The 18,073-nt window shown below is 40.3% G+C and overlaps 2 protein-coding genes across 3 annotated transcripts in view; both read right to left on the reverse strand.

The window, feature by feature from the left end:
* Window positions 1–18,073, reverse strand: part of LAMTOR4 (late endosomal/lysosomal adaptor, MAPK and MTOR activator 4) — a 50,234-nt gene that overhangs the window by 6,863 nt on the left and 25,298 nt on the right. The window lies entirely within an intron of this gene.
* MBLAC1 (metallo-beta-lactamase domain containing 1) overlaps window positions 3,390–18,073 on the reverse strand; it is a 57,598-nt gene continuing 42,914 nt past the window's right edge. The window contains exon 3 of one of the 2 annotated variants that reach the window (XM_029220359.1): window positions 3,390–3,991. The gene's annotated coding sequence lies outside the window, so the exon portion shown is untranslated. The remainder of the gene's footprint in view (window positions 3,992–18,073) is intronic. The other variant, XM_029220356.1, reaches the window with a different exon arrangement.

Genomic DNA, 18,073 nt, shown 5'->3' on the forward strand with positions numbered 1-18,073 from the left:
CCTTTTCAAAAGAAGGAAGGGCAAAGAGCAAAGTTAGAGACCACGAGGCCGAAACAAAAAGTCTCTAAAAACCAGAAGGAAATCCTGGGAGCAGCTGGAATAATATAGAAAAAAATTATTCAATTTGTAGGTTAGCAACGTGCTAGGTACTGAGGTAGACACTGGAATTTCAAGGTGGACCAGGTCCTCATCTTCAAGGAACTCATTGTCTAAAATAAGCTCAGTGAGCACTCACCAGCGTATTCTTTTTTCTTTCTTTCTTTCTTTTCATTTTATGTGTATTTACATAATCGAAAAATTAAATTGTGGCTATTACAAATGCTATGTGTCATCCAGTTTGCACTGTTCATAGTCATCAGTTTTCTCCCATGTCAGTGTCACATCTCCCAGTCTCTAAGGCTACTTAGCATTCCAGGATTCAGGTATCACAACTGATCTAATCGTGCCCATTATCTTCATCACAATATTCTTAATATTCTTCCTCAAGGTATACAGATACTTGCACAGCGAACTCCCTCAGGGTCTCCGTCCAGTTTTCACCTTATCCGAGAACCTGATCCTGTCCCCTTGATAGAAAACAGCACACCCACCACCACCCTGACCTTCTACATCCTCTCACCTGACTTTGTTATTAAACTTTATTCAAAAGCAGAAACTAACACACCATTGTAAAGCAATTATACTCCAATAAAGACGTTAAAAAAAAACCTTTATTCAAGCATAATATACATACAGGAAAAGTTCACACATCATAAATGTACAGCACAGTACCTCTTCACAAACTGAACGCACATGTACCAGCATCCAGATGAAAAAACAGCATTACAGCTCCCGAAGCACCCTTCTTGTCCAGTCTCAACCTTTCTCCCATGGAGAAAGGGACTTCTAACAGCATTGAGTAGTTTTGCCTGTTTCTGTACTTGACATAAATGGAATCACACAGAATGTACTCTAGTGTGATTGACTCCTCTCATTTACCATCAAGGTTGTGTGATTCATTCATGTTGCCATGTGGGGGTTTCGTTCGTTCATTCTCATTGCTCTATAGTGTTTCATTGTGTGCATGTGACACAATTTATTTGTCCATCCAACCATTGATGGGCACTTGGGTAGTTTCCAATTGTGAGTTATTAGGACTAAAGCTTCCATGAATGATCCAGTTCATGTCTTTTGGTGAACATACGTACACATTTCTGTTGGGTAAATACCTTGGGGTGAAATTGCTGGGTCACAAGACCTACTTTATTTTTTTAAGATTTTTAAAAATTATTGAATCTTTTATGTATTAATAACAGTGTGTATGTATGCACACACACACAGAGTGAGAAAGAGAGAGAGAGAGAGAGAGACACACTTAGATCTTAAGAAATAGAATATTACTGCCATAGACCATTCAGGCGGCTATAAAAGAATAGACTGGGTGGTTTATAAACAACAAACATTTATTTCTCACAGTTCTGGAGGCTGGGAAGTCCAAGATCAAGGCGCTAGCCGATTTGGTGTCTGGCAAATGCCCACTTCCCGTTTCACAGATGACATCTGTGCTGTGTCCTCACATGGTGGAAGGTGTGAGAGGTCTCTGGGGTCTATTTTCTTTTCTTTTCTTTTTTAACAGATCTTTATTGGAGTATAATTGCTTCACAATACTATGTTAGTTTCTGTTGTACAACAAAGTGAATCAGCCATATGCATACATATATCCCCATATCCCCTCCCTCTTGAGCCTCCCTCCCACCCACCCTATCCCACCCCTGTAGGTTGTTGCAAAGCACCGAGCTGATCTCCCTGTGCTATGCTGCTGCTTCCCACTAGCTGACTATTTTACATTTGGTAGTGTATATATGTCCATGCCACTCTCACTTTGCCCCAGCTTCCCCCTCCCCGCCGTGTCCTCAAGACCATTCTCTGTGTACGTCTTTATTCCTGCCCTGCCACTAGGTTCATCAGTACCTTTTTTTTTTTTTTTTAATTCTGTATACATGCATTAGCATACGGTATTGGTTTTTCTCTTTCTGACTTACTTCACTCTGTATGACTCCAGGTCCATCCATCTCACTACAAATAACTCAATTTCGTTTCTTTTTATGGCTGAGTAATATTCCATTGTATATATGTGCCACATCTTCTTTATCCATTCATCTGTTGATGGATACTTAGGTTCCTTCCATGTCCTGGCTATTGTAAATAGTGCTGCAATGAACACTGTGGTACATGTCTCTCTTTGAATTATGGTTTTCTCAGGGTATATGCCCAGTAGTGGGATTGCTGGGTCGTATGGTAGTTCTATTTTTAGTTTTTTAAAGGAAACTCCATACTGTTCTCCATAGCAGTTGTATCAATTTACATTCCCACCAACAGTGCAAGAGGGTTCCCTTATCACCACACCCTTTCCAACATTTATTGTTTCTAGATTTTTTGATAATGGCCATTCTGACTGGTGTGAGGTGACACCTCATTGTAGTTTTGATTTGCATTTCTCTAATAATTAGTGATGTTGAGCAGCTTTTCATGTGCCTCTTGGCTATCTGTATGTCTTCTTTGGTGAAATGTCTATTTAGGTCTTCCACCCATTTTTTAATTGGACTGTTTGTTTTTTTGATTTTGAGCTCCATGAGCTGTTTGTATGTTTTGGAGATTAATCCTTTGTCCATTGTTTCATTTGCAAATATTTTCTCCCATTCTGAGGGTTGTCTTTTTATCTTGTTTATGGTTTCCTTTGCTGTGCAAAAGCTTTTAAGTTTAATTAGGTCCCATTTGTTTATTTTTGTTTTTATTTTCATTACTCTAGGAGGTGGGTCAAAAAAGATCTTGCTGTGGTTTATGTCAAAGAGTGTTTTTCCTATGTTTTCCTCTAAGAGTTTTATAGTGTCTGGTCTTACATTTAGGTCTTTAATCCATTTGGAGTTTATTTTTGTGTATGGTGTTAGGGAGTGTTCTAATTTCATTCTTTTACATGTAGCTGTCCTGTTTTCCCAGCACCACTTATTGAAGAGGCTGTCTTTTCTCCATTGTGTGTTCTTGCCTCCTTTGTCATAAATTAGGTGACCATATGTGCATGGGTTTACCTCTGGGCTTTCTATCCTGTACCACTGATCTATATTTCTGTTTTTGTGCCAGTTCCATACTGTCTTGATTACTGTAGCTTTGTAGTATAGTTTAAGTTGGGGAGCCGGATTCCTCCAGCTCCATTTTTCTTTCTCAAGATTGCTTTGGCTATTTGGGGTCTTTTGTTTTTCCATATGAATTGTAAAATTTTTATTCTAATTCTGTGAAGAATGCCATTGGTAGTTTGATAGGAATTGCATTGAATCATTAGATTTCTTTGGGTAGTATAGTCATTTTCACAATACTGATTCTTGCAATCCAAGAACATGGTATATTTCTCCATCTATTTATGTCATCTTTGATTTCTTTCATCAGTGTTTTATAGTTTTCTGAGTACAAGTCTTTTGCTCGGGTCTATTTTCAAGGGTGTTCAAGCCATTCATGAGGGCTCCACCCTCATGACCTAAGCACTTCCCAAAGTCCCCACCTCCAAATACCATCAAATTAAGGATTAATATGAATCTGGCAGGTTGGGGATGCAGAGAGACACAAACATTCAGTCTATAGCAACTATCAACTCTTTGAAACCCTTTGTGTGTCTCTCTATCCCATCCCCCTCTCTACCCCAGAAGTAACCATTATTTCAAATTTTTTTGGTCACTTCCTTGATCTTCTTTATCATTTTGAGATAGATTTCTAAATAATACATAGCTTTGTTTTTCATGTTTCTGCCAAAGAAGTGGTAAAACCTACATGTTTTTATACCAGGTTGAGCAAAGGGGTGATTGTGGAAAAGTAACTAAACTGTGGAAAGACAGGAATTATTTTAATAAGGTCTGTTTTACAGAATTTTCCAAGTCTTAACTTCCCATCCTTGATGATAAGAATGTTACTTTCCTTCTGGTAGGAGGTGGACACATCTTCCATATGAAGGTCTTATCTCCTGCTTTCAGGAAGAAAAAGGGGAGAGTCAGAGCATCCTTCTTGCACCTACTAGTAAAAATACCTTTAGCGCAAAGTAATTTTTATGTCAAAGAGGCATATTTTGGGGCAACGTATTCTGGTTTCCTTCAACAGGAACATCTAGACTGGTGTTTGACCAGACAACTGGGCACACCAACCTAGCCAAACTGGCATATAAAATGAACCATCACAGCCACAAAACCCCAAGAGGTTGGGTGCCCATTTGCTGTGATGGTTTTCATAGCAGCATTCATACCTGGGCCTGTAAAAGGGTTCTTGGACTTCACTGCTATGTGTGTGTGTTGCAGGGCGGTCCCCACACTAACAAGGAACTCTTGGGGCACCAGCTGGGAGTCTGAGAATTCAACAAAATTCCACTCGATTCTGACACTATCTACCTAGAGATAGCATCAGATTACACAGTTTAAGGGCTCAGTCTACAAGACTGCCCCATCCCCCACTTCAGAGACCAGTCAAAGCCCAGGTTAACGCCTGTGTTTTTGATCAACTGGCTCTAGATTGGAGGTTCCAACAACCCCCTCCTCGGGTTTGATTAATTTGCTGGAGTGGCTCACAAAACTCTGAGAAAGATTTTGCTTGCTAGATCACTGGTTTATCATAAAAGGATGGAACTCAGGAAGAGCCAGATGGAAGAGAGGCACAGGGCAAGGTATGGGGAAAGGGCAGTGGAGCTTCCATCCTCTCTCCGAGTGAAAAATTCTTCCTGAATCTCCAACCCAGAAGTTCTCCAAATCCCGTCCTTTTGAGTTTTTATGGAGACTTCCTTACAGTCATGATTGATTAAATCATTGACCATTGGTGTAGGAGGTGGGGATGGTGAGACTGAAAGTTCCAACCCCCTGATCCCTTGGTTGGCTCCAATGACAACCAGTCCAGAACCTCAGAGTCACCTCATCAACATAACAAAAGACACCTTTGTTGCTCTCCTCACTTAGGAAACTCTAAGGGTTTTAGGAGCTCTGTGCCAGAAATGGGACAAAGACCAAATATATATTTCTTATCATAAATCACAGTATCACAGGCAGCACTCCTGGGTGATCCTTCCCACTTTCCCTTTTTTACCCCTGCCCCTACTCAGGAGTATTATGGGATAACTGAGCAAAAGGGAAGGAATGTGCTTTGTAAGAACATATCTTGGAGGAAGCTTGGGGAACCAGAAGGGTAGGAGGCATTTGGGGTCTGGGACCTGGCAGCCTGCAAGCGCCACGTAATGTTGCAGAGTCCACTTCCTTGGTTCTCTGTGGCCAAGAGGGGCCAAGACTATGTTACCTATGCAGGCTCTCTTAAAGCCCAAGCCATCTCCATTTCTCAAATTTAGTAGTATGTGAAAACCAAAGAGAAGCAAAAGCAGGGTTCCAAAATTGTGGCACGATTGAACTAGATACATTTAACAAATGAATGCTTTTAGCAGGGAGACATTACAAACCTTTATAATTTTGATAGTCATGCAATAATTACAGGGTTTACAAAGTTAATCCTTGAGGCAGGATGCTGTAATGAGACACCGGTTAAACTGTAGGCTGAAAGTCTCCTTCCTTTATAGTGGGCATGTCTCTGGCTGAAGATATGACCAACCCCCTTTTGGGGACTGTTCAAAACCTACATTTGAGGCTCTTCATGAATGAGGCCCAAGAAAAGAATCCCTCTCGCTCTGGCTAGGCTCCAGATACAGCTTTAACATGCCTCAATTTCTAGTTATTCTTATGACCCTAAGGAAGGGGTCCCAGACAGAATTAGTAATGTGGTCATGAGTCACATCCTCAGCCCTGGCCACATACTTTTTTTCCACACTCAACTGAATTTATAGTTCCTTCTAGGACTATACGTTTCCTAGGACTGGAAAAGATTCATTCATTTATTAAGTTAGCTTAAATCATCTAAGATCCTACAGCAGTCTGCTTTTCCTGTATTTAGAAATACTAAAATTTAGGAAAGTGTACTAAGTTCAAAGTTCATAATGCTTTGAAGTATTTTTATGCTCTGAATGTTTACATTTTTTTGTCAGTTTCTTGCCATGTGGTAACTATACAACCTGCCTAAAGACAAATATTTTTCTACTGGTATTTCAACTTGTGACCTAAATGTTTAGACATTCAGAATGAGAAGACTGTCCAGATTTGAGAAATGAGGCTTTATTTATAGAGGTTTTTAGTAACTTATAAAACTAACAGCGTTTGACAAAGATTGCCAAGCTTTATAGTCAGAGATCAAGGGCTGTCCACAGCAGGGAAGAACAGTTTAGAAAAATTATGAGCTATCCTATTTTTAGGTAGGTTATGAATGTTATCTGTCTGAGTGAATTCTTATGCCTTGATCAGAGGTAATAGCTATACAAAGTAGTTGCTTACCTTGGCTTTCAAGTCTGACTGTAAAACTGCAAATTTTGACATAGTTTAGTTTATTAACAGCCTTCTTAGAAGGTTCCACTGTATAATTATTTAGCTAAAATCACTAGCTTTGGGAATTGTTTAATTGATAATGCTGTTCATTGTGATTTTTACCTGTAAGCAGCCTACTTTAAATTATTTGTTATAGCCAAGAGAAATGTCTCTAAAAACAGTTTTATCATTTTTAGTGTACATCTATCCATTGTCTGCCCCTATGCTCTATTTTTCCTCCTGGTTACTTATGGCTAGAATGGACATTCCTGTGCAACTGCTCCAGTTGATTGCATATGTAATGGATGATCTACCTAACTTATGTTGTCTTAGAATTTTTGCCCTCGAGGAGAAAGTATGGGTCACTTTCTTTGGCAACAGGGCTTGTAAGGTGAGAGGTTTGGTGGCCTTGTTCTAGGTCCTTTGGTGGAAGCCAGCCTCTGCAGGAAGAGAATGCAGAGCTTGGAGATGGACATCATTTGAGGTTATGTTGTAGAGAGATTTCATGGTGGGGGTTTGGTAAATGAAAGGTCACACGGAAGATTTAACTGAGATGGTGAAATGGCATATCTACAGACTCGTGTTTTCCTATCTATGAAGTGAAGTATTGAAGTGAGTCTGTTTTTCGAATTCTGGATTGCAGCCCTTCAGCAGTTCAGGATCAGCATTAATCACTGACACCTCCCCCCACGGCCCCAGCCCTGCCCCACACAGAAACTATCGGTGCATCTTATGTAATTATTTCTTGGTACTTTTGTTTCAGTAATATATAGGTGCAGTGGTGTCACCAGTGTTCGGGGCCCTGTGGATTTGGTAGAAGCAGCATGCATCCTTGCTGCTATGGTTCCATTCAGTCTAATTGTTTGAAAAGTCGATAATGCATCGCTTTAGAACCTACTTGGTGGACCAGGGAAATGAGACGGTAGAACACTGCCAACAGTTGGCTGTAGCAAGTGGCCTCCTTTTCATCTTGTTCCACCTATCTATGTAGTCCTGTGTAAAGAAAATGTTTATGTACGCTTCAGTGACTCGGTGAAAAGCTACTAAATTGGGTCCTTATCTCATGTAAATTTTTAAATTGGCTTGTGCTGTGGTGCTTCTGATTAATTCTAAAATGGAGCTTGTAGTTCTTAAATTTGTTGTGTGCTAGAAATACCTGAGACTAGCTCTTCTCCCACCCTGAACAATACTAAAATTGAAAACTGGGAAATGTGTCTCAGGACACTCTTTTCAAAAGTTCCCCGAGATGATTCTGACACAGCCAGTCATCACCAGTTGGTGGAAAGTTTAACGACTTTGGACCTACATCTAGTTTTAGTTGTCTTAAAACTGCATGTCATTTTGTATTATCTTTTAACTTGTTCCATTTCTGTTTCAGGCTATACTCTTCAGTGAGGGGAGAGGGTTGTGTATTTCATCACCAACAGAAGACTTCCATATACTTGAGCATAGCAAAGTGACAACTGCTCTGTCTTATCACTGTCCGTAGTCTTTAGAGAAGGTTTTGTTGCTGTTGTCTGTTGTTGGTAAAGTTAAAATATATAGGCAGTAATGATGCAAAAAAGTTAACACGCAATGTCTAGTAAAATCTTACTAATTTATACATGGACATGGCATATATGAATTAAATGTATGAAAAGAAGATGATAAGTGCTATTGGGAAAAAAAAGCAAAAGTAGATCAGGGCAAATGGGATCCAGAGTGTGCTGCAGTATTAAATAGGGTGGTCATGGTGGGTCTCTCTGAGGAGACATTGACAAGAGTCGAGCGAAGACTGGAAGGAGGTGAAGTCCGCCTGGAGGAAACCCGGGACAGAGTATCCGCGGCAGAGGTAACATAATGCCAAGGCTCAGTGTGCGCACGGATGTGTGTGCCTGATGTACTGGAGAATCGGCAGAGAGGCCAGTGTGGAACTTTCTGTGTTCAGGGAGGTAATGGGCCCGATCTCATAGGGGCATATGTAGGAATTTGATGTTTTCCTCTGAATTAGTGGTTGTCAACTTTTTAAAAATTATCATGCCCCTTAGGAAACTTTCTAGACAATTTTATTTTCCTAATGGCTATCCTTTCATAAAATCTTAATACCACAGATATAACATATATTTGTTTATGTACAGTGGCCCTTTGGAGGGCCACTAACCGTTGTACAATAATATCCAAGATTCTTTTCACTCCCTGCCCCCCGCCCCAAACCACTTTTATCTCCTTGGAGATGATACTGCTCCTGTTGAGAATATATGTTCTGAGTGAAATTTTATAGTTGGTCCTGCCTGTCACAATTGGGGGACATCCTGGGGTGGTGGGTGATGGCCCTGAATCACTCTGAGAGGCTGCTCAGGACCCTGGCAGGAGCAAAGGAAACTTTACTTTCTTACAACCCATAATTCAGACCCACTTTTTTTTTCATACATTAAAAAAAATTCGAACGTGGACATGAATTTACCTCTTGCCTCTTTGGTAGGAAAACCCCTCCCACAAATCCCATGCCCGTTGCTCTCATTTTTTGTTTCCTTGTGCTTTATTTCACTTCCCCCCATGACCAAGTGAGTAATTGTGATCCTCGGTGGGGGACCCATTTTACCTCCTCCCCTTCACACCCACCATGTGGGCACCAGTGCACTTGCACAGAATTCCTAATGCTATTGATCATGCTTTCCTGCCCCAAATGCACTGAGAGCCCAGAGTGGTGAAGGGCAGTAGGGAAAGGAGAGGGAGTAGGGTAGAGAGGAGGGAGAAAAACAAAGCAAGAGAGAAGTAAAGGGTGAGTAGGTCAGGGTTGGGAAGTGTTTGGGATGAGAAGATGCTAATTATTGCCACACAGCTGGTACCCTGCAACCCCCTCTCGCCTGATAGGGAGACCTCTCAGTGATCCTGTAAGCCCTCTCCCAAGACTACAATGAAAACAAAGCTAGCAAACTCTGAATTCGGTTATAAGTCTGAACTCTCTAGTCAGGTTTAAAAGAATACGTCATGATCTGGCTGTAATCTTCCATTCTGGCTGCATCTTCTGCCTCTGTCTTCCTGGGATTATCCGTTTTTCTCTCTCTGCAGGTGGCTCTTCTGTCTGGGATGCCCTTCCCTCCCTCCTCTGCCTATCTGTGAACTATTTCATTCTTTAAAGCCCTCTTCAAACCACCACTTCCTCTGGGAAGACTCTCCTGTGCCCAGAATTAATCGCAGGGTCCTCTGCTATTCTAGAAATTACAGCATCATACTGCAGCTACTAGTCTGTAAGCGGGTTCCCACTTTAGCGTTGAGGTCTTCAAAGCATTCTAGCAGCGTGCCTGACCCAGCCGTTGATCTATGTTTGCAGAAGGAATAAATGAAAAGAGGTGGGTAGTTAGAACACTCCCTCACATCATACACAAAAATAAACTCAAAATGGCTTAAAGACTTAAATATAAGACAGGACACCATAAAACTCGTAGAAGAGAATGTTCACAAAACATTCTCTGACATAAATAGCAGCAATACGTTTTGGCTCCGTTGCCTAGAGTAATGGAAATAAAAGCAAAAATAAACAAATGGGACCTAATTAAACTTAAATGCTTTTGCACAGCAAAGGAAACCATAAGCAAAATGAAAAGACAACCTATAGAATGCGAGAAAATATTTGCAAACAACGTGACTGACAAGGGCTTAATTTTCAAACAGCACATAGGGCCCAATATCAAAAAAACCCCCAAACAACCTGATTAAATAATGGGCAGAACTGAATAGACATTTTCAGAGAGGAAATGCAGATGGCCAACAGGCACATGAAAAAATGCTAAACGTTACTATCATCAGGGAAATGCAAATCAAAACCACAGTGAGATACCAACTCACACCTGTCAGAATGGCTATCATCAAAAGGAACACAAATAACAAATACTGACGAGGATGTAGAGAAAAGGGAACCCTCGTACACTGTTGGTGGCAATGTAAATTGGTGCAGCCACTGTGAAGAACAGTATGGAGGTTCCTTAAAAAAATAAAAATAGAACTACTGTATGATCCAGCAATCCCACTCCTGGGCATATATCTGGAGAAAACCATAGTTTGAAAATATACACGCACCCTAATGTTCATAGCTGCACTATTTACAGTAGCCAAGACATGGAAGTAACCTAAATGTCCATCGACAGATGAATGGATAAAGAAGATGTGATAGATATATACAATGGAATATTACTCAGCCATAAAAAAGTATGAAATAATGCCATTTGCAGCAATATGGATGGACCTAGAGATTATCATACTAAGTGAAATAAGTCAGACAAAGACAAATACCATGCACTATTGCTTATATGTGGATTCTAAAAAAATGATACAAATGAACTTATCTACAGAAATAGAGTCACAGATGTAGAAAAAAAACTTATGGTTACCAGGAGGGAAAGCGGGGGAGGGATAAATTGGGAGATTGGGATTGACATATACACACTACCATATATAAAACAGATAACTAACAAGGACCTACTTTATAACACAGGGAACTCTCCTCAGTACTCTGTAATGACCTATATGGAAAAAGAATCTAAAAAAGAGTGGATATATGTATATGTATAACTGATTCATTTTGCTGTACAGCAGAAACTAACACAACATTGTAAATCTATACTCCAATAGAAACTATACTCCAATAAAAATTTAAAAAAACAATGCAACAATAAAATTCTTATACATGTGAAAAAAAATAAATCTGTTCATATTATAAAAGACTTAGAAATTAGGAGAAAAGGCACCAACAGTCCCAAGACCTCAACTACAATCACTATTATTATTTTTGTTAATTAATTTATTTTTTATTTATTTATTTTTGGCCGTGTTGGGTCTTTGTTGCTGTGTGTGGGCTTTCTCTAATTGCAGCAAGCGGGGGCTACTCTATGTTGTGGTGCGCAGGCTTCTCATTGTGGTGCCTTCTCTTGTGGTGGAGCACGGGCTCTAGGTGCGCGGGCTTCAATAGTTGTGGCACACAGGCTCAGTAGTTGTGGCACATGGGCTTAGTTGCTCCGCAGCATGTGGGATCTTCCCGGACCAGGGCTCGAACCAGTGTCCCCTGCATTGGCAGGTGGATTCTTAACCACTGCGCCACCAGGGAAGCCCCACTATTGTTATTTTGATGTAGTTTATTTCTCATATTAAAATGTTTTTTTTTTTTTTTTTTTTTTTTGCGGTACGCGGGCCTCTCACTGTTGGGACCTCTCCCGTTGCGGAGCACAGGCTCCGGACGCGCAGGCTCAGCGGCCATGGCTCACGGGCCTAGCCGCTCCGCGGCATGTGGGACCCTCCCAGACCGGGGCACGAACCCGTGTCCCCTGCATCGGCAGGCGGACTCTCAACCACTGCGCCAGCAGGGAAGCCCAAAATGTATTTTTAAACATGGAAAAAAAAAAAAGAAAAGATACATACACCCCAACGTTCATAGCAGCACTATTCACAATAGACAAGACGTGGAAGCAACCTAGGTGTCCATCAACAGATGAAAGGATAAAGAAGATATATATACATTTACATATGTATATATACATACATACATGCAATACTACTCAGCCATAAAAAAAATGAAATAATGCCATTTGCAGCAACACGGATGGACCTAGAGATTATCGTACTAAGTGAAGTAAGTCAGAGAAAGACAAATATTATATGACGCCACTCATATGTGGAATCAAAAAAATAGTACAAATTAACTTATTTACAAAACAGAAACAGACTCACAGACATAGAAAACAAACTATGGTTACCAAAGGGGAAGGGGGCGGGGAGGGATAAATTGGGAGTATGGGATTAACAGAGGCACACTACCATATATAAAATAAACAACAAGGATTTACTGTATAAGACAGGGAACTATATTCAATATCTTGTAGTAAACTATAATGGAAAAGAATTGAAAAAAAAGAATATAGATATATACATATATATGTGTAACTGAATCACTTTGCTCTACACTGGAAACTAACACAATATTGTAAATCAACTATACTTCAATTTTTATAAATAAATAAATAAGAAAAGAGATTGATGAGGAGGGAGAAAGAGGAAAGGAGAAAGAGCAGAAAAGGAAGAAAACCTAACTAGTAATCAAAGGAGGCCGGAAGTAGAAGAATAAGAGGAGGAGAAAAACAACAAACAATCATGCCTCATTCAGAATTTGTAATGTTCATTTTATGTCTTCAGAGCTTTTTCAGGTTATATTTACCAACTCAACCACTTTGTAATGTAAATAAGGTAGGTACGATTAATTTCATTACAGAAGAAACAAGTTAAGCAAGTTATGCAAGATATGCAGTAAGTAGCTAGATATTAACAGTGGGTATGACCTGAATCCAGGATTTTTGAGTGGAATGGTGGAGGTGTGTTATGTATTTCTTTGCAGAGAAAAGGAAAAAAAAAGATTGTGAAAGGAGACGACCACCCCCACCCATCCACCTCTCCCCAAAAAAGGAAGAAGTAAAATATTCAGGAATTAGGAAGGGTTGGGGTGGGTTTCATTTCTGTTTTTCTCTTAAGTCAATAGTCACATTTAGCTCCTCAACCATACAACTCTAGAGGATGGATTTGAGGTTATTTGTCTTGGAGAAATGAAGGCAGAGGAGGTAAGGGGGAAAGGAAACAAGTTGAGTCTTGGGGTTAAGGAAAATAGTGACATCTAATTCTTTTGTCATTAGGACTAGATGCAGCTTAGGACAGTGCAGACTGGAGCCCAAAAGGTGCAAAAATGGGAAGGAAAAGAAAGCATGATGGGTTTTGTGTAGGGTCCCTAAATGAAACTGCATCCCTAGGGCAAAGAGATGGAGGAGGTTTGTTGATGAAGGCAGTTAACATTTTAAAACGTATTTTAAAAACCAAACAATACAGAAGAATTGTAGCAACATTAAGAAACATGCATAAGCAAAAAGGTGAAAATAAAAGTTACCCACAATCAGGGCTTCCCTGGTGGTGTAATGGTTAAGAATCCGCCTGCCAATGCAGGGGACACTGGTTCGAGCCCTGGTCCGGGAAGATCCCACATGCCGCGGAGTAACTAAGCCCGTGCACCACAATTACTGAGCCTGCGCTCTAGAGCCTGCGAGCCACAACGACTGAGCCCGCATGCCACAACTACTGAAGCCCGCGCGCCTAGAGCCCAAGCTCCGCAACAAGAGAAGCCACCACAATGAGAAGCCTGCACACCGCAACGAAGAGTAGCCCCGGCTCGCCGCAACTAGAGAAAGCCCATGAGCAGCAACAAAGACACAGCACAGCCAAAAAAAAAAAAGACTAAGGGAAAAGAGAAAACTATCACAGGACTTGTGACTTATCTCCCATTTAGAAAAGAAAAACAGACACAATATCTATAGCGATTACTTTAAATAAAAGTATATCCCAAGCAGCCAGAATCAAGTGCAAGTCTTGAAGGTACCTGAAGAGTAGGAAGGTAAAATAGAAAAACTATAGCCAGTTGTTCAGTGATCATGATCTCTGTGAACTCAACTGTAAAGTTGGCATCAGACTAATTGTAGCACTTGCTTATCATGCTTTTGAGAAAAGTCCAGCTAATTTATCCCTCTCCCCCTTTCCCCTTTAGTAACCATTAAGTTTGTTTTCTATGCCTGTGAGTCTATTTCTGTTTTGTAAATAAGTGCATTTGTATTTTTTTGATTCCACATATAAGTGATATCATACAGTATTTGTCTTTCTCTGTCTGACACTTCACTTAGTATGATAATCTCTGGGTCCACCCATGTTACTGCAAATGGCATCATATCATTCTTTTTTATGGCTGAGTAATACTCCATTACATATATATACCACACCTTCTTTATCCGTTCGTCTGTGGATGGACACTCATGATGGCTGCTTTAAAAATCCTCATCAGATAATTCCAACATCTGAGTAATCTTGGTGTTGGCACCGGGTGATTGCCTTTTCTCATTCAAGTTGTGATTGTCCTGGGTCTTGGTATGACGAGTGATTTTCTCTTGTATACTGGACATTTTAGGTATTATATTGTGGGACCCCGGGTCTATTTAGCAGGCAGTCACCCTGTTTAGGTGTAGCATGTAGGTCCAGGTGGGGGGGGGATGTTCAGCTCCCTTTGGGCCCTGCTGATGCCACCCTGGTGTAAGTGGAGCACCAATTCCCATGGCCTTGTTGCCTCCAGGTGAAGCGGGAAGTTCAGGTCCACACTTTGCACTACTGACATTAGGGTGGGGGAGTGCAGTGCCAAGCAGCATTTCTTCACTCCATTTTTTCCTGCTGTTTTGCTGCCAGGTGGGAACAGAAGCTCAGATCCCTCCTGGAGTCAATTTTATTTTGATTAGTGTATATCTTACTTTGAATTCTTTATACCCTACAAAGAACCCAGTAGATATCTTGCAAATGGAAATATTCTTTAAGAATATTCAGCAGATGGAATAAATAGTGGAATGAATACCACTTTAGAGCAAATCAGGTAAAGATTTATTTCAGAATTCAGGTTCTCTTCCTCATCGCTACAGTATTCTTTAGAATTCTCTTTACCCTTCTATAGTTAATAGTTCTTTATGTTAACTTTCCCTGTTCCAATTAATGTGTGATTTCTTTATCCTGACTGGACACAGACTGATACACTAGTAGTTCCTAATGAATCCCTTTTTTTAAATATTATTATTATTTATTTATTTAATTTATTTTTGGCTGCATTGGGTCTTCGTTGCTGTGTGTGGGCTTTCTCTAGTTGCAGCTAGCGTGGGCTACTCCTCGTTGCGGTGCGCGGGCTTCTCATTGCAGTGGCTTCTCTCGTTGTGGAGCACAGGCTCTAGGCGCGCGGGCTTCAGTTGTTGTGGCACGTGGGCTCAGTAGTTGTGGCTCAAGGGCTCTAGAGCACAGGCTCAGTAGTTGTGCCGCACGGGCTTAGTTGCTCCGTGGCATGTGGGATCTTCCCGGACCAGGGCTCGAACCCATGTCTCCTGCATTGGCAGGTGGATTCTTAACCACTGCGCCACCAGGGAAGCCCTGAATCCCTTTTTTGACATTTCTCTTTTTTGCAGTAATAAAAAGAGCCCTGGAATTTCAGTGGCTGTTTGACACAAAAGTTTATTTTGAACTCATCTGAAGTCCAGCCAGCGTCTGGGAGCAGCCTTCCACACTGCTGTCCTCCAAGCTGCTACTCGAGAACCCAGGTCCCTTTCATTCTATGTCTCCACTGTCCCCTAGGGCCTCCCCAGAGGTCACTACTTGTCCTCTGCACCCAGCCCACTGATGAGCTGAGAAAGAGAGAAAGAGACAGAGAGAGAGAGACAGAGAGACAGAGAACAAAGGATTGCATGAGATGTTTGATGTCCAGGCATGGAAATGGTATGCATCTTCACTGCCCAAGTTCCAATGACCACAACCTATTCACGGTCCAAACAGGGAATTTGGGAAACACTGTCTTCAGGAAAAGAAAATGCAACTAGCTAGCCCCTGCTTCCCATCTTTCTAATGTATTTACATTAGTTTTAGACATAGTAATCTGTGTCTATTTTATAATTATATATTTTTATAATTGTATATTTTTCTCTTCATAGTCAAAACTAATACTGTGATTTAGTTTCTTGTATAGTGATTCATATTTCCTTGTCTCTCTCTTTCTTCCTTCCTCTCTCTTTCCTTCCTTCCTTTCTTTCTTTTCTTCCTTTTCTTTCTTTCTTTCTCTCTCTTTCTTTTTCTTTTCTTTCTTTCTACTTTTCATCAATAAATATTTATTAAGCACCTATGATGTCCAGGCAGTGTTCTAGGTTCTAGGAAAACAGCAGCGACCAACAAGAAAAAAAGATTCCTGTTTTGTGGTGCATAAACTCTGGTGAAAAGACTCAGAAACAAGTAACAAAATAAATATACATACGACTCCGAAGAATGAAAAAATTTGTGAGAAAAAGTAATGTGAAAGTTCAAGATGATGAGGAGGGAGGAAGATGCTTCTGAGGCAGTTTCATTTGGGCTGAGTCCAGAGCAATAAGGAGCCAGCTCTGTGACGATCTTGGTGATCATCTCTGTCTCATGCAACCCTCCGCCTCTTTTTCAACTACACCTCTTTAGCTGAACATGCATGGAGAAAAAGTTCAACCACACTGAATGCTCTCACTTTAAAACCTCAAGGGGGCCTAATGCTGCACAATTGTCATGGTGCTTCTCAAAATGTGATCTCCAGACCGGCACCATCAGTATCACCTGGGAGCTTGTTAGACATACAACTTCTCAGGCCCCACCCCAGACCTACTGAATCAGAAATCCTGGGGAGGAGCTCAGTCTGTGTTTCAACAAGCCCTCCAGATGGCTCATGCACACTGAAGTTTTAGAGCCACTGCACTCATCCCACCGTACTTCTCTCTCCTGAAACCTTCCTCATCTTCATGCTCAGCTGATGACTTAACCTATTTTCTTGGGCAAAATGAAGCAAAAACTTTCCGTGCTCCCAAATACAATTGGTCCTTCCACTTCAGCTCTAAACCTCATCCCCTCTTGCCTATTCAAGAACATCACTCGAAAAAAAAAAAAGAAAAAAAAAAATCACTCGACCAATTTTCCCCTCTCCCTCCTAAATCATCTTCCTTCTCAATAGCCTTATTTCCATCACATTCCCATTAGCATATAGACGTGTTACTTTTTACTTTATTTTCACATGCTTAAGTATTTTCAAGTGAATTACAGACATCATGATGTTCCACCCCCAAATATTTCAGTATAAACCTTTAAAAAAAACCAGAATATCTTTAAACATAACCAAAAGTAGATTCTTTGCATCTAATACCCAGTTCATAATCAAATTTGCTCAATTGTCCTTCAAGAGTTTATACAATTGTTTTTGCAAATCCACAACCATTCCAGGATCTGGTGTTTTGCCCCTTGATTTTTTTTAAATACAGGCCAGTCCTTTCTTTTCTTGGCCCTGCTGTATGGAAAAGCCAGGGCCATTTGTCCTGTCAAATGTTCCACCTTTGGATATTTCTGATTGCTTCCTTATGGTGGCATTTAGTTTGTCCTCTATTTCTTGTAATTCCCATAAACTGGAATTTAGAGTTAAAGGCTTGATAGATTTAACTTAAGCATTTGCATAAGTGATGTTAAATTCTGTTTGCAGCACATTGGAGGATGCAAAGTATCTGATTGTTTACCATTAGTGATGATAAGAGTGACCCCTGGGTAAGAGGAAAAATGCGTGATCCCTCCACAGTAGAGTTATGTTTTCCTCTTGGGGCCAGAAAGGAACCTAGTATTATTTTGTCATTGGAAGAATTCCAGAAATCCTCTTTCCCATTCTCCTAATTATTTTAACACAACTTATAATTATTGCATGTATATATATATATATACATATATACATATATATGTATATATATTAATGAGTGCACATAATTTAAAATTTTATTATAAAATATATCAAAACATAGAGCAAATGCATAAAACAATTTAACAAATTGTTATAAAATGATCACCCATATAATGTCCACCCAAAATAAGAATGAGAACATGACCCTCAGTCCAGAAGCCCTCTGGTACCGTGTCTCTCCACAGTTATAACTCCCTCTCTCTCTCCCATTATTCTAGGTATACCCATATTCTAACTTTTATAATATTTATGCCCTCATTTTTCTTTATCATTTTGCCAACTTATTAGGCATTCCTAAACAATCTATGTGAGTTTTGCCTGATTTTCAGCTTCATATAAATGAAAA

This window comes from Monodon monoceros, unplaced genomic scaffold (assembly GCF_005190385.1).
Source record: "Monodon monoceros isolate NGI ecotype Baffin Bay Population unplaced genomic scaffold, NGI_Narwhal_1 Super_Scaffold_13, whole genome shotgun sequence".
Classification (NCBI taxonomy): Eukaryota; Metazoa; Chordata; class Mammalia; order Artiodactyla; family Monodontidae; genus Monodon; species Monodon monoceros.